Source organism: Malus domestica, chromosome 07, assembly GCF_042453785.1.
Source record: "Malus domestica chromosome 07, GDT2T_hap1".
Classification (NCBI taxonomy): domain Eukaryota; kingdom Viridiplantae; phylum Streptophyta; class Magnoliopsida; order Rosales; family Rosaceae; genus Malus; species Malus domestica.
Window position 1 is genome coordinate 21,919,893 of NC_091667.1, and position 12,595 is coordinate 21,932,487.

General features: G+C 38.0%; 1 long non-coding RNA gene across 2 annotated transcripts; it reads right to left on the reverse strand.

The window, feature by feature from the left end:
* Nucleotides 1-4,467: 4,467 nt before the first annotated feature.
* Nucleotides 4,468-7,644, reverse strand: LOC108173749 (uncharacterized). Of its 2 annotated transcripts, XR_001790454.3 has the most exons (5): nucleotides 7,417-7,644; nucleotides 7,240-7,335; nucleotides 7,070-7,138; nucleotides 5,343-5,405; nucleotides 4,468-4,646 (listed from the first exon to the last, which is right to left on the reverse strand). It is a non-coding gene; the product is annotated as an uncharacterized lncRNA (long non-coding RNA). The 2 variants fall into 2 exon arrangements; XR_011583036.1 differs by lacking the exon at nucleotides 5,343-5,405.
* Between the last annotated feature and the right edge of the window lie 4,951 nt (nucleotides 7,645-12,595).

Here is a 12,595-nt window from a genome sequence, read left to right on the forward strand (position 1 = left end):
GTGATGAACCCACTTTTACTTTGGTATTTGATTTTGTCTTCCTTTTCATTTATTTTGTCTTGGAACCCATTTTATTTTGCCTACAAGCCCATCACTCTATTGTTGCCTTTTATCAACACAAATCCTTTCAAACACGTGGCCTTCAAACTTTAGTCATAATTATGACTAGTCATTCTTTTACCTGCTGCAGAACAACTCTCCAAATTAAATGGGAAAGACCACTTGAAGATCAATGGAGCTATGAGATTTTATGTGGTCACAAAGGACAATTTCTTTATGGTGATTTAACTTATGCTGCTTCCAATTGGATCTCATCCTCCTCAAACCACCAAGGGGATATATGGCAAGGACAACAAATCAAAGTAGAAAAAAAGGGAGACACACGGCAAGGACAAAAGCAAGTCAAAGCCAAAAATAGAGAAAGAAGAAAAGCAAGGGACTTAAGCCTGAAAAGGCATTGGTAAAAGAAAAAGGAGCCCTGACACTTGCTTTTATATTTTCCATATGAAAGCAAGGATTTTTTTGTGATACAATGCAAATGATTATGCTGCAAGTTTTGTTGACTTGATCTAATTTAATGGGTGCTCAAGTCTACAAAGTCCATCTTGGTAAAAATGGTGGGCCCACGGACTTCAGCTTGCATTAGCTTTTTGAAAAGCTTCCCTCATATTTTAATCCCAAGTAAATTAGGACTATATTTGTATGATTTTTCCACACGGTTTAAAGTATTTTCCTTCTTTTTGGTTGATTCTTTGAGAGCGTAGCAGCAACAATATTTCCTTCCTTTGTAGTGCTTTAACCAATAAAGTTTGAGAAGGATTAGAATCCCATGGCTTTTCCCTTTTGATTTTCACGAGAGTGCTTTTTCAAAGGAAGTTGACAACAAGCTTATTCTCTCCTTTTTTGTGAATTTGAATTCTTCTAAGTCCAGTAGGACTTCACAAGGGATAAAGCCACCCTTTCTTTTTATTTTTCTTCTTCCTGCCGCAACTTTTCTTTGGTGGGGTTCAAATCCTATATCAATTCTTCTTTGGCAAATTTTTGTTCTGTAGCAAACTTGTCCCTCTTTCTAGAGAAACACCTGCATGGCCTCCCAAATTGTTTTGCTTTTCATCACGTGAAAGGATCAGGGGGCCTCGACTTCCCCCAAGCACACTTGCCCATATTTTTGTCTTGTTTCTTTGTAGAGCCAATAGCCTCATTATTTTAAGTGTACTTTTGCTGGGACTTTTCTAATTGTAGGAAAACATCTTTTTCTTCTTGACTTCACCATTGAAGCTTGCTGACATCCATGTGATGAACATTACGTTTTCTTTTCCCTTTCTATTTTTTTTTCTGATACAAAAGACTTTGGGTGGAACTATTGAACAATATGTTCTCTTCTTTTCCCTTTTGTCTTGTAGTATCTGTCAATTTTACTCACTTTTTCTCTGCAAACCTTCTTGTCCATTTTTTTCTTATCTTTCGAATTCTCGACATAGAAAACTTTGGGTGGAACTCTTGAACAATACGTTCTCTTCTTTTCCCTTTTGTCTTGTAGTATCTGTCAATTTTACTCACTTTTCCTTTGCAAACCTTTCTTGAATCTGAGCAGCCCCTTTTTTTATTTTTTTTTCTTTTGAACTTTTGATCCCACTTAATATGGGACTTTTAAAACCATTTGTCCCAAGCTTATCTCCACCTTTGTCAGCAAGCCTTTTTTCCTTCCCCTTTTTGAAGACTTTGATCTTTCCTAGTCTTGAATAGTACTGCACGATCGTCGGGTATAGGTGTAGGAACTTCACAGAAAGCTTTTGAGCTTCTGCAATCTGTTTTAAAGAGCAACTTTAGAGCTGTTTGCTGCAATGCAATGATCACTTAGACTTGGTTGGAACTTCACGAGGTGGTTTAGACCCACCCGAAGAAATTCATGGGGAGGTTAACATTGGTGGTAGTGATTGCTACAATAGCAGTGCTCTCAAATTGGGAAACGACTCCAGGAACGGTGTAGGAGGATGTGAACGAGGAAAGGGGAGAGCTCCATAGTGGAGGATCCGAGAGAGAAGTGGTGTGATCTTGGAAATTCAAGGTGGAAGGAGGAAGGTTTATCCTTTTGATGGGCTGCGATGGTGGAACTTTCACCTTTTTCTTTGCTTTGGTGAAAATAAGAAGAGCCAAGTCTTCTTTCTTTTGTTTTGAAAAAAAAAAACTGAACCAACACTAAGACAAAGAACAAATTATAAACGATAAATTTATAACTTGAACTTTTGCTCCCTTTGCCGTGTCTTCCTTGCTTTCCTTTTTTTCCTTTGTTCTTCTCCATGTGCTTCAACTTCTGCAGCATTTTATTGTCACTCCCCTTTGTTGCTATCTTTTCTCTCAATTTCTCTCACAATTTCTGCAGAGTCTTTCCTCTCTTTTTTTTGTTCCCTCTTCTTACTGCAACTGATGCCTATTTATAGACATTTTAGGAGGGTTCTACAGCTCTTACGTGGGGTAGATAGAGGCCTTTTTCGCCACTTTCTCTTAACCCCCCTTATTGACTCCATGTTTCTTTTTGTTGCAGAAAATGGAGGAGCACCTGTTTTTGCACGTTTCTTCCCCCCTTTTGTAGGAAGAAATGCATATTTTATTTATATTTATTTATTTATGGATGTTGATTTGTATGTAAAGCCCATCCTTATCTTTTGAGCTGGATTACATCTTTTGTTTTATCTTGTAGTTTGACCTAATTTGTATGGACTCTATTTTTTATATGTTATATATTTTTGTTGTTCAACAACCAAGAAAAACGCTTTATACCATATTTAATGGTAAATTTTCCTCCTTTAAATATTATCACATATTAATACTACGGTCTAGTAGTATTCTCTTCATTTGCTAGTATTCTCTTCATTTGCAAGTGAGATGTCGAAAATGACGAGTTCGCAACTAATTTATTCCCTACTCCTTAATGTAGACGTATTTCATTGTGTAAAGAAAATCTCAGGACCGGTAGTGACTTTTCTGTCTTTAAGAACCTTGAACATATTTTACTTTTGGTACTAGGCCTTTGAAAACCAAGGTTTGCAAGAGTTGATGGGCCTTATTCTTCGCATTAACTGGGCTGGGCTTCAGGGTCAGACCTAGGTAAGAGAATAGACCCAACGACATCGTCCCAAAAACGTGCCGCCCTATATAACAATAACAGTATCTGCCGCTCCCTTCGCAGCTACCAGCTCGTGCCTCGTAGTGTTACTCTGCTCACTGCGGCGGGGGTGGTTGAGCATCACCCTCAAGCTCTTCGCCATTGCCCAGGTATTTAGTCTCCCCCTTAACCTTCTGTTTGGATGCCGAGAAAATTACAGAAAAGAAGCAAAATTGTCAAAATTGAGATGGATATGATGGTGAAATAGTAAAAGGTTTGAGCAGGGATTTTGTGACGGCAGAAAATGCTGGGAAAAAAAATCTGAAGAGGGTCCCAAGTCCTTGCTAAAGATTTTGCACTGTGACTTTTGTAACCTCTTGGAAATTAAAATTAAAAACTAGGGTTTGATCTGGTATCAGCCTCAGTGGATGGGTCGCATGAAAAGGCGTGGGGTTACGTTTGAATATTGAATGCCAGCCTAGACTGCTCCCAACATTTTAATAGTTGCTAGTACGCTAGTTGCTATCTGCCGTCACGAAGTTCCTGCATTGATCAAAGATCTTTCTGCTGATCCATCTCTGTGAATGTGATATGATTGCGCCGGATTGCTGTTGTTTGTTTTGGTCTAGATTTGGAGTTTTGATTATTTGTTGTGGTTGAAATGTTGGGAACAAAGTTTGGGATTTATGAGTTATGGAAAATGCTTTAAAACCCAGTTTTTATCATTGAAATTTGACGATATGGGGTGGAGCCAGCGTATCTTTATTTGATTGTATGAGATTTCACTTGTTGTTTGTATGATTGAATCTCTAGGTTGTGTTTTCTTGTTTTCAGATTGCAGGTAACTCTAGTATTTCCAATGGTAGTGTTGATATTGTGCAATTAAAACAAATCTTTGGTGTGTATAATCCTTTTATAAGTGAATGGTGCATGGTTTTTATGTGATGGGTTGCTAAGTTTCTGCGGTTTTGGTCGTTTGGTAGTGGCATTCGGTGTTAATAGTGTTTTAAATACTAAGTATATTGTTTATGGATGCCGGCATTTCCTTTCTATGAGAGGTTTTATGATGTTTGGCATTAATTTTTGCCTTGAGTTTAGTTAGCTTGTTCCCATCTTGGTTAGCTGTTCTGTTATTCATATGCGTGGCTGCGTGTTCTCTACTGATAGCAAGAGTCCATGTAATCCCTCTGCAGTTAATTTCCCCGTCTTCCATTTTGATTGTTGAAGAGAGTCTCTGACACGCCCCGATTCCGATATCCTCGGGACATCGGGATGGTCATGTGCTGGCCGACACCCGAGGGTGACGAAAGCCATTTATTGAGTGCAATTGCTGAAAATAAAGGATAGATAAAACTTATAAATGTAAAATAATAAGGAATATGCATTTAAGGAACGTGTTCAGAGCATACGACTAACTAGAATACTAAAAGAAATAATATAAAATTGAATGAATAAAATAATGGGTCCCACACCAAGAGGACTCGAAGATGCTGATGCGGAAGTGCCTTGATGCCGGAATTGTATGCCTCGATTCTAAGTCCTGAAGGGGGCGCAAAACAAACATGAGTAGACCAAGTTGATATATATATATATATATATATATATATAATAAAACAGTTATTAACGTACTAACCCCCAGGTTTTATGAAAACACATAGATAATGTTAAACATAGGTTTTCCGAAACCTAGCATGTCGTGCAATGTCTCAAATCATAACTCATATATAATAATCACTAGTGAATTGTCCGATAACCCCCAGGCCCCATGCCGGCTCCCCGTCTCTGAGCAGACAGTCAGAGGAAAATACATTTCAGGCCCCATGCCGGCTCCCTGTTCCTGTGCTAAATAGCCAGAGGAAACACACTCCAGGCCCTATGCCAACACCAAACCGTCGCCTGGGACGGACCGGAATCTATCCCTACATCCCGTAGCGGAAAGGACCACTAGGTAAGTACAAAACCATTGAACATATATATATTGAAAAACAACTTTATAGTATAAAGTCATCCATCATCTATACTATAAAGAGGTGTTCGAAACATGTTCTAAATATCATATCGTCATCCATCAGATATTCTATAAGAACACGGGTTATAGGAAAAATAGTAATAATTCAAAGTAGCCTCAGTAAGCATGTTATCTCACAAAACGTTTCATAAAACGTAATCATCAAATCATGCTTTTCATGTATGCATTTCTACTATAAAACATGCATTTTAGAAGGTGTCCACTCACAGTACTTAGCCGCCGAAGAGCCACGCAAACTAACGAACAAGAAAACGTCACCAATAATTGCCCCTAAGCACGTAAAGGGTCCAATTAATAAAACTCTATTTTAACAATTGAATTTGGGAAAACAGACGTTGGAAACAGATTCAGAACGTCAAATTACCCTAAGAAGGCTCCCGAATAAATTATGTAAAAGTCAATAGAATATTCCTAGAATATTCCCTGACGGAATATTCCCTAACGAAATATTCCCCAAAAAGGGTTTGAACCGGTTAAGGTTTAGGTTTAGGTTAAAGGGTTAATGGGTTTAGGCTAATGGGTTAGGGAATTAGGTTGATAAAAAGCCTAGGATAAATATTTGGGTTTAAGGTTTTTAAACTAAAAGGGTTTTTGGCTTTAGGGAATTGGGATTAGGATTTTAAGGAAATGGGCTTAAAGCCCGGCCCCAAGGCCAAGGGCCTAAGGCCATCTCTAACCGAGGGCTGGCCAGAGGGCTCGTTTTAGCCCTCTGGCCCTCCAAGATTCTCCAAGATATTAATATTTTAATGAACAGTACATGATCATATTTGCCTCCGTCTCCAACCGAGGGCCAAAGGGCCAGAGGGCTCGTTTTAGCCCTGTCACAAAAAACCGTCTCCAACCGAGGGCCAAAGGGCCATAGGGCCAAACATAATTTATTATTTAAAAACTACAACTAAAATGTTGTTTAAGTTTCATGTTGTATAATTTTTATGTTGGTTAATGTTATTTAATGTTGTTTCATATTGTTTAATGTTGTTTCATGTTACTTAATTTAATTTAATGTTGTATAATGGCTTAGGAAGTTATAGGAAAAAAATAGAATTTAAAATAAATATGAAACAAATTTTGTCAAATAGAAGTTATAGGAAAAAAAATGGAATTTAAAAAAAAAAATATGAAACAAATTTTGTGAAATAGAAGTTATAGGAAAAAAATGGAATTTAAAAAAAAATATGAACCAAATTTTGTGAAATAGAAGTTATAGGAAAAAATAGAAGTTAAATGAAAAATTTTGTAAATAAAAAATAATAATAATAGTGTAAAAAAAAAAATCAAATCAAATGCAACGGCTAGTAGCCGTTTCATTTGAATTTAAAAAAAAAATCCTGTCGGTTATAACCGACAGGAATACACTATTATTTAGTATATTAAATAATAACATGTATTCCTGTCGATTATAACCGACAGGAATAACAAAACTATAAAAAAAAATAGCCAGCCCGGGGCTGGCTGGCTGGCCGGAAGCAGCCAACCCTTTGGCCCTTTGAAATTCCGTGGGGCCCTCCCAGATTCTCGAGCCCTCTGGCCTAACCCTCGGTTGGAGACGGTTTTAGAGCTATTTTCGGCCCTCTGGCACTCTGGACCATTCGGTTGGAGATGGCCTAAGGGAGAGAGAGACAGCATGAAGGCTTTAAGCCTTTAAAGGCTTAGGTCTTTGGGGCTTCAACACAAACGGCCCAAAGGGCCATTAACTTAAAACAATTTAATAAAACCAAAAAAATAAGAAAACAGAAATGGGTTTGGGTTGGGCTCCGCAGGAAAGGCCCAAAGAGCCTGGGTTTGGTGGGTCGCCGGACCCAATGGGAGAGAGAGCCAGAAATCGGCCGGAAAATGCACAACCTTTAAACGGCCATAACTTTATCACTACTCAACGAAATTAAGCGAGACAAAAACGAAAGTTGTAGCCCTTGAAGAGACGAAGAGAATGGTACCTCACACGACATCTAAATCGCCGTGGTTTTGCCGGAAAATACCTCGAAAGCCTCGGAGGTCGCCGGAAACTGGGTAAGATTCAAATGAGTATAACGTCTTCAATACTCAACGAAATTGAGTGAAACAAAAAGGAAAATTATAGTACTCGATGAGACGAAGAGATTGATACCTTGAACGCCGGCCAACTAGCAGTGGTTTGGCTGAAATTATCTCGAAAGTGACGGTGCTCGCCGGAAAATTTGGAAAAGCTTTCCCGAGCTATTTTCTGTAATTCAAACGTATACACAACTTAAAACAAGCTTCAATCTAACCCTAAAACACATCCCAAGGGTTTTTAGAAGCTTACCAACGTTGAAAAATCCAGAAACTCATCGGGGAAGACGATGAACAGTACTGGCCAAATGGAAGAGAAGGGTTTGGGGTGTTCTTTCTTCAATTCTAAGCTCACTAGGGTGCTAATGGAGATGTTGATGTTGTTGTGGTGTTGTTTGTTGGTAAGAAAAGCTCTTAGAGGAGCTGAGATAGAGAGAGCCGAGAGAGAGAGAGTGATGAGGGAGAGTGAGGGAGAAGAGAGAAAGAGGAAGACTTTCAGAAAAATAAAAGAAAAAGCAAAGGGCACCGGGGGACAAAACAGGGGGTGGGCCCCTTGGGCACACCATTTAAGACCCAAAAACCATTTTAAAAGCAAGATAGTTTCAAACTTAGTGAAAATACAATTTAAATTAGGGGTGGGTGTAACAGTCTCTGCTGGAGTATCTGTTGCTACAGCTACCAAGATTCTATTTGTCTCCTCCTGCACAGTTAATCGCCACCTTTTCCACCTCGAAAGCCATTTGCTGCGTTCAGATTTGATTCCCACGTCAATTGTTCACAAACATGTCACTTGAAAGTATAGGCATTATTGTTTGGTTCAATATGGCCTTCTCACCGTGTTCTAAAGGTCGATGTGATTACTTGTTCATATGAGTATTTGAATTGACCATATTTTCGAGTTAACTATATCAAAAGTATTGCATGTTGTGGCTTGTTTAGGAGGAAGTTTAGCCAGAATCAGCCCGTATGTCTACTAATTCAGTTTATGACTGAGGTATTCAAGTTCTGGACAAGAAGAGAACACAATAGTGTGAGATGAAGTTTTAGCATTCCAAGCTCTGGCAACGTCCTTTGACATGCTCTGAATTGTGTAAAATAAGTAAAGAATGATATGTAGGACCTAGAGTGACATGTAGTGCTTAATAAAAACAAAAAGGCCAATTTTGTATTGATATTTGAAATAATCAAGAGATATGACACTGCATTTGCTTATTATTTTCTTAAAATGACAATGTATCAAAACACCACACACACTCTCTCTCTCATCAATGGAACGTAGTAATGAGGAATACGGAAAATAAATGGATGAGATTGAAAATACAGTTCTGCAAATCAACTCTAAAGGTTAAAACACGAGTCATTGAATGCTATGTAGTATTGAAGCCGAACTTCAAATGCATAGGTTTTTAGCAAGTGATTTGAAAAAGGAAGGGGTTCTTTCTTTATGGAAATTATCATTGGCCACTCCAAAAAATTTATTGTGCACCCTTTGTAAGTGTATTTTTAAATCTAAATATAAAAAGTTTGGACATTTAAACTTTTGAAGTGCTAATAACAATTCATTTTCTTATTTGAGTAGTGTTGATCATGTCAATTTTATCCTTTGCATTCAACTTTTCCATTGTAAGTAAAAATGAGTGTTGAATTTAATGGAGCTTCCTACATTGGGAAAGTGACGCTGAACATAGACGAGGGACATACACAGATACACTCCCAAAAAAGTACACTAAAGAATGAGTATATGGTTCCAAACAGGATCATGAAATACCACTCCCACCTCTTTTGCATTCATGACTTTTTGATTTGTTTAAAATTAATTTACGTGTTATAACATAAATATACGACAAATTTAGGAGATCATTTAAGGCTAAAAGTCACAAGTGGTTCATGTGGTTTGCGTTTAAGTGTTGCCTTTAAGTTGTGGCCTCAATTTCGTCACTTATACCATTGAGGTTTACTTCTGATACCAATTTTGGTCTATTCTATTGATCAATTTTCGTCAACTAGTGTAACAAGATGTTCATGTTGGCTTCACGTGTAGGAGTATTATACTTTTCTTGTATTCAATTTCACTTAATCGTTGAAAGGTGCAAGCTCAAGTTTTAGAACACGATATTTTGAGTAAGATTAGGCACTTGCAACCAAGTTTTTTCAAGTGTATTTTGAGCGAAATTAGCATTTACTCCAATTGGTTAAGTGAGATTGTACACCAAAAAGATTATGCATGGGCAATACTTGGTATGCCAAGTTAAATTAATGTTACAAGTAATCGCATGTTTGGTTGCTTCTCTAAAAACACTTGGGTTCATAACCATTTTTTCATGAAGCATGGGCTTCTATGAGTCATAAGCGCTTCTAAGTTTTTATACCAAATTGTTTGGACCCGATTTTACACCATTGGCCCGAGTAATCGAGGCCGTTGAGTGAGCATGGTTCTCAACCGTCGGATGGAAAAATGAAGATATTTTTGCTAAAGGATAATATTATGGATTTTATCATAATAATTATTTTCTTGGCATCTTCTTAAACCAGATAACTAGGATGCGATTTATATCTCAAATAGGAGGTAGATTCTCTGCCCTCCCACTTCCCGTGCCTTCCTGTTTTGTGTGGTCACGGTTAAGCCACGTCAACATTTTATATTATTTTTTTTATAGAGATAATAAGACAAAAAGGAATAGTAATATAAAATGTTGACGTAGCTTAACCGTGACCACACAAACAGGAGGGCACTGGAATGCAGAGAATCTGCCTCCTCTCAAATAAAGCAATATAGTTTGAATTGATTTGGGATGTCTGACGGCACTTGGAAGCTTAAAATGAATTTGAAATTCATTTGATCAGAATGCATGCACGACAATAAAGATGATGGCTTTTGGTGATGATGTGAGGATGAGATGAGAAACCTAGGTAGGCTAGGTTTTTAATGCATGGTGATGGTGTTGTCAGATTGAGTACAAGGCCATAAGAATTGATGATGGGATTGGGCCATATAGTCTGCATGCCGTGTGGACTGGGCTAACTATATATATATATAATAATTGGTGGCTATTTATTTGTTCATCTCCAAGCATGCGGATTATTTGGGGATTTGATGTGATAACTGATAAGACTAAACACAAGGATCAGATTTGGTTGTATTTTTGGCTAAGTTCAGAGTCTTGGGGGGAGTAAGGCTTATTCGAGGCTCAAATCAGTGGAAGAGTTCTAATAACATGGTAGTCTTTACTAGCTTATCAACCAGCGCATACTCATCCCTATAAATACAAGGCTACAAACAACGGAAAAGTCCTCTCCAAATCAACACACAAACTGCCCTACACAAACTCTAGCTCTACGCGAAACCTCTCAATAACCTTGAGATTTTTATTTTCTTTTTCGCCGACACATCTTCAGTATAGATAAACAGCACTGTGAAGGCTGTTGGGTTTTTTCCAGCCCATGATTAATTGTCCTAAGTCCATTGGGAATTAATAGTCTTAGAGGATTAAATTGTTTTCCCAATTGGAGTTGTTTTCCCAATTGGAGTTAGTTTCTCAATTGGAGTAGGATTCATAACTAGATTCCAATTAGGATTAATAATCCTTATTGAAGAAGACCTTTATTATGTCTATATAAGGGGGCTATTGTACTAGTTTTGAGGGGGGAGCAAAACAATAAATTGTATACCACTCAAGGGATTAGAGTGAGATAATATTGTAAAGTGTGTGCGAGAGAAAAGAAAAGAGATATTGTATTTCTTGTTCTTGTTCTTTCAGGTTTTTCGTCAAGTCCTAGTTCTAGAGATTTGGCAAGATTATTGGTTGTACTCATTATTGATATAGTAAAAGATTGTTGCTGCTGTCCCATGGACGTAGGCACATATTGCCGAACCACGTAAGTTCTTGGTGTTATTTATCTTGGTTATTTGTTTTTCGATTTCCGGAGTTTGTTCTTGTTTTTCCCATTCTTAAACGCAATATTCTCAACAAGTGGTATCAGAGCATGGTTTGTCTGATATCTGTTTAGAATGGAGGGTGCAACCCGCTTTAATTGGGTTACATGGAAATCAAGAGGAGGACATGCTTTACTGAAGGTGTTAAGAGCAAGCCAACAAGTATGTTTGATGCTAATTGGACCAAGATGAAGATAAGCGATGTTTTCTGGCAAAGAAGTCTATAATTTCCTTTGCCAATGACGATGGTAGTTTTTATTAGGGGGAGCCTTGGTCAAGAGAAGTCTAATCAAGAGGGTCTTGGTTAATGAGTAGTTCGATCAGGGGGAGCTTGGTTATGGGTAATTCGATCAAGGGGAGTCTGGTCATGAAAAGTTCGATCAATGGGAGTTTGGTCAAGATGAGCAATCCTATTATGGTATACCTTCCTCATGGTCTGGAGGGGGAGATTGTTGGATTTTTTCCAGCCCATGATTAGTTGTCCTAAGTCTATTGGGAATTAATAGTCTTAGAGGATTAAATTGTTTTCCCAATTGGAGTTGTTTACCCAATTAGAGTTAGTTTCTCAATTGAAGTAGGATTCATAACTAGATTCCAATTAAGATTAATAATCCTTAGTGAAGAAGACCTTTATTATGTCTATATAAAAGGGCTATTGTACTAGTTTTGAGGGGGAGCAAAACAATAAATTGTATACCACTCAAGGGATTAGAGTGAGAGAATATTGTAAAGTGTGTGCGAGAGAAAAGAAAAGAGATATTGTATTTCTTGTTCTTGTTCTTTCAGGTTTTTCGTCAAGTCCTAGTTCTAGAGATTTGGCAAGATTATTGGTTGTACTCATTATTGATATAGTGAAAGATTGTTGTTGCTGTCCCGTGGACGTAGGCACATATTGCCGAACCACGTAAGTTCTTGGTGTTATTTATCTTGGTTATTTGTTTTTCGATTTCCGGAGTTTGTTCTTGCTTTTCCCATTCTTAAACGCGATATTCTCAACAAAGGCAACCGACGAACACCTTCAATTTGGATAAATAGCACTGTTGCCGTATAATCAACCGACCACGGAGCACCTTTAGTTTGGATAAACAACATTGCGTCGAGGCCGACTGGTTATCTATCCAAGTCTCGGTCAAGAAGGGTTTTCAAATCCTTATTGGCAGAGATCATCTCACTAGCCTTCTCGGCGAGGTGAGGTGTTACAAGTTACTGGGCTCGGCACATTGAACGTCAAGTTGTTTTATGATTGGATATTTGCAAGTGAGTTTTAGAGTTCGGCATTTTGACTGTCGAACCACATTCACCATCAAGACATACATCTCTTTTGAGTACTTGTGTCCGTATACTCTGGTGTCGATTCGGCGTGCTTGTACTCTTACGAATATAATCACTGTGACCGAATCCGGTGCCAATGATTTGTGAACTTCGTAGAAATAGTAGCCTTGTCTTAAGGCTCTAGAACCTAAAGGCCAAGACGTGTTCCTTCCTCGGCCGCAGTCGC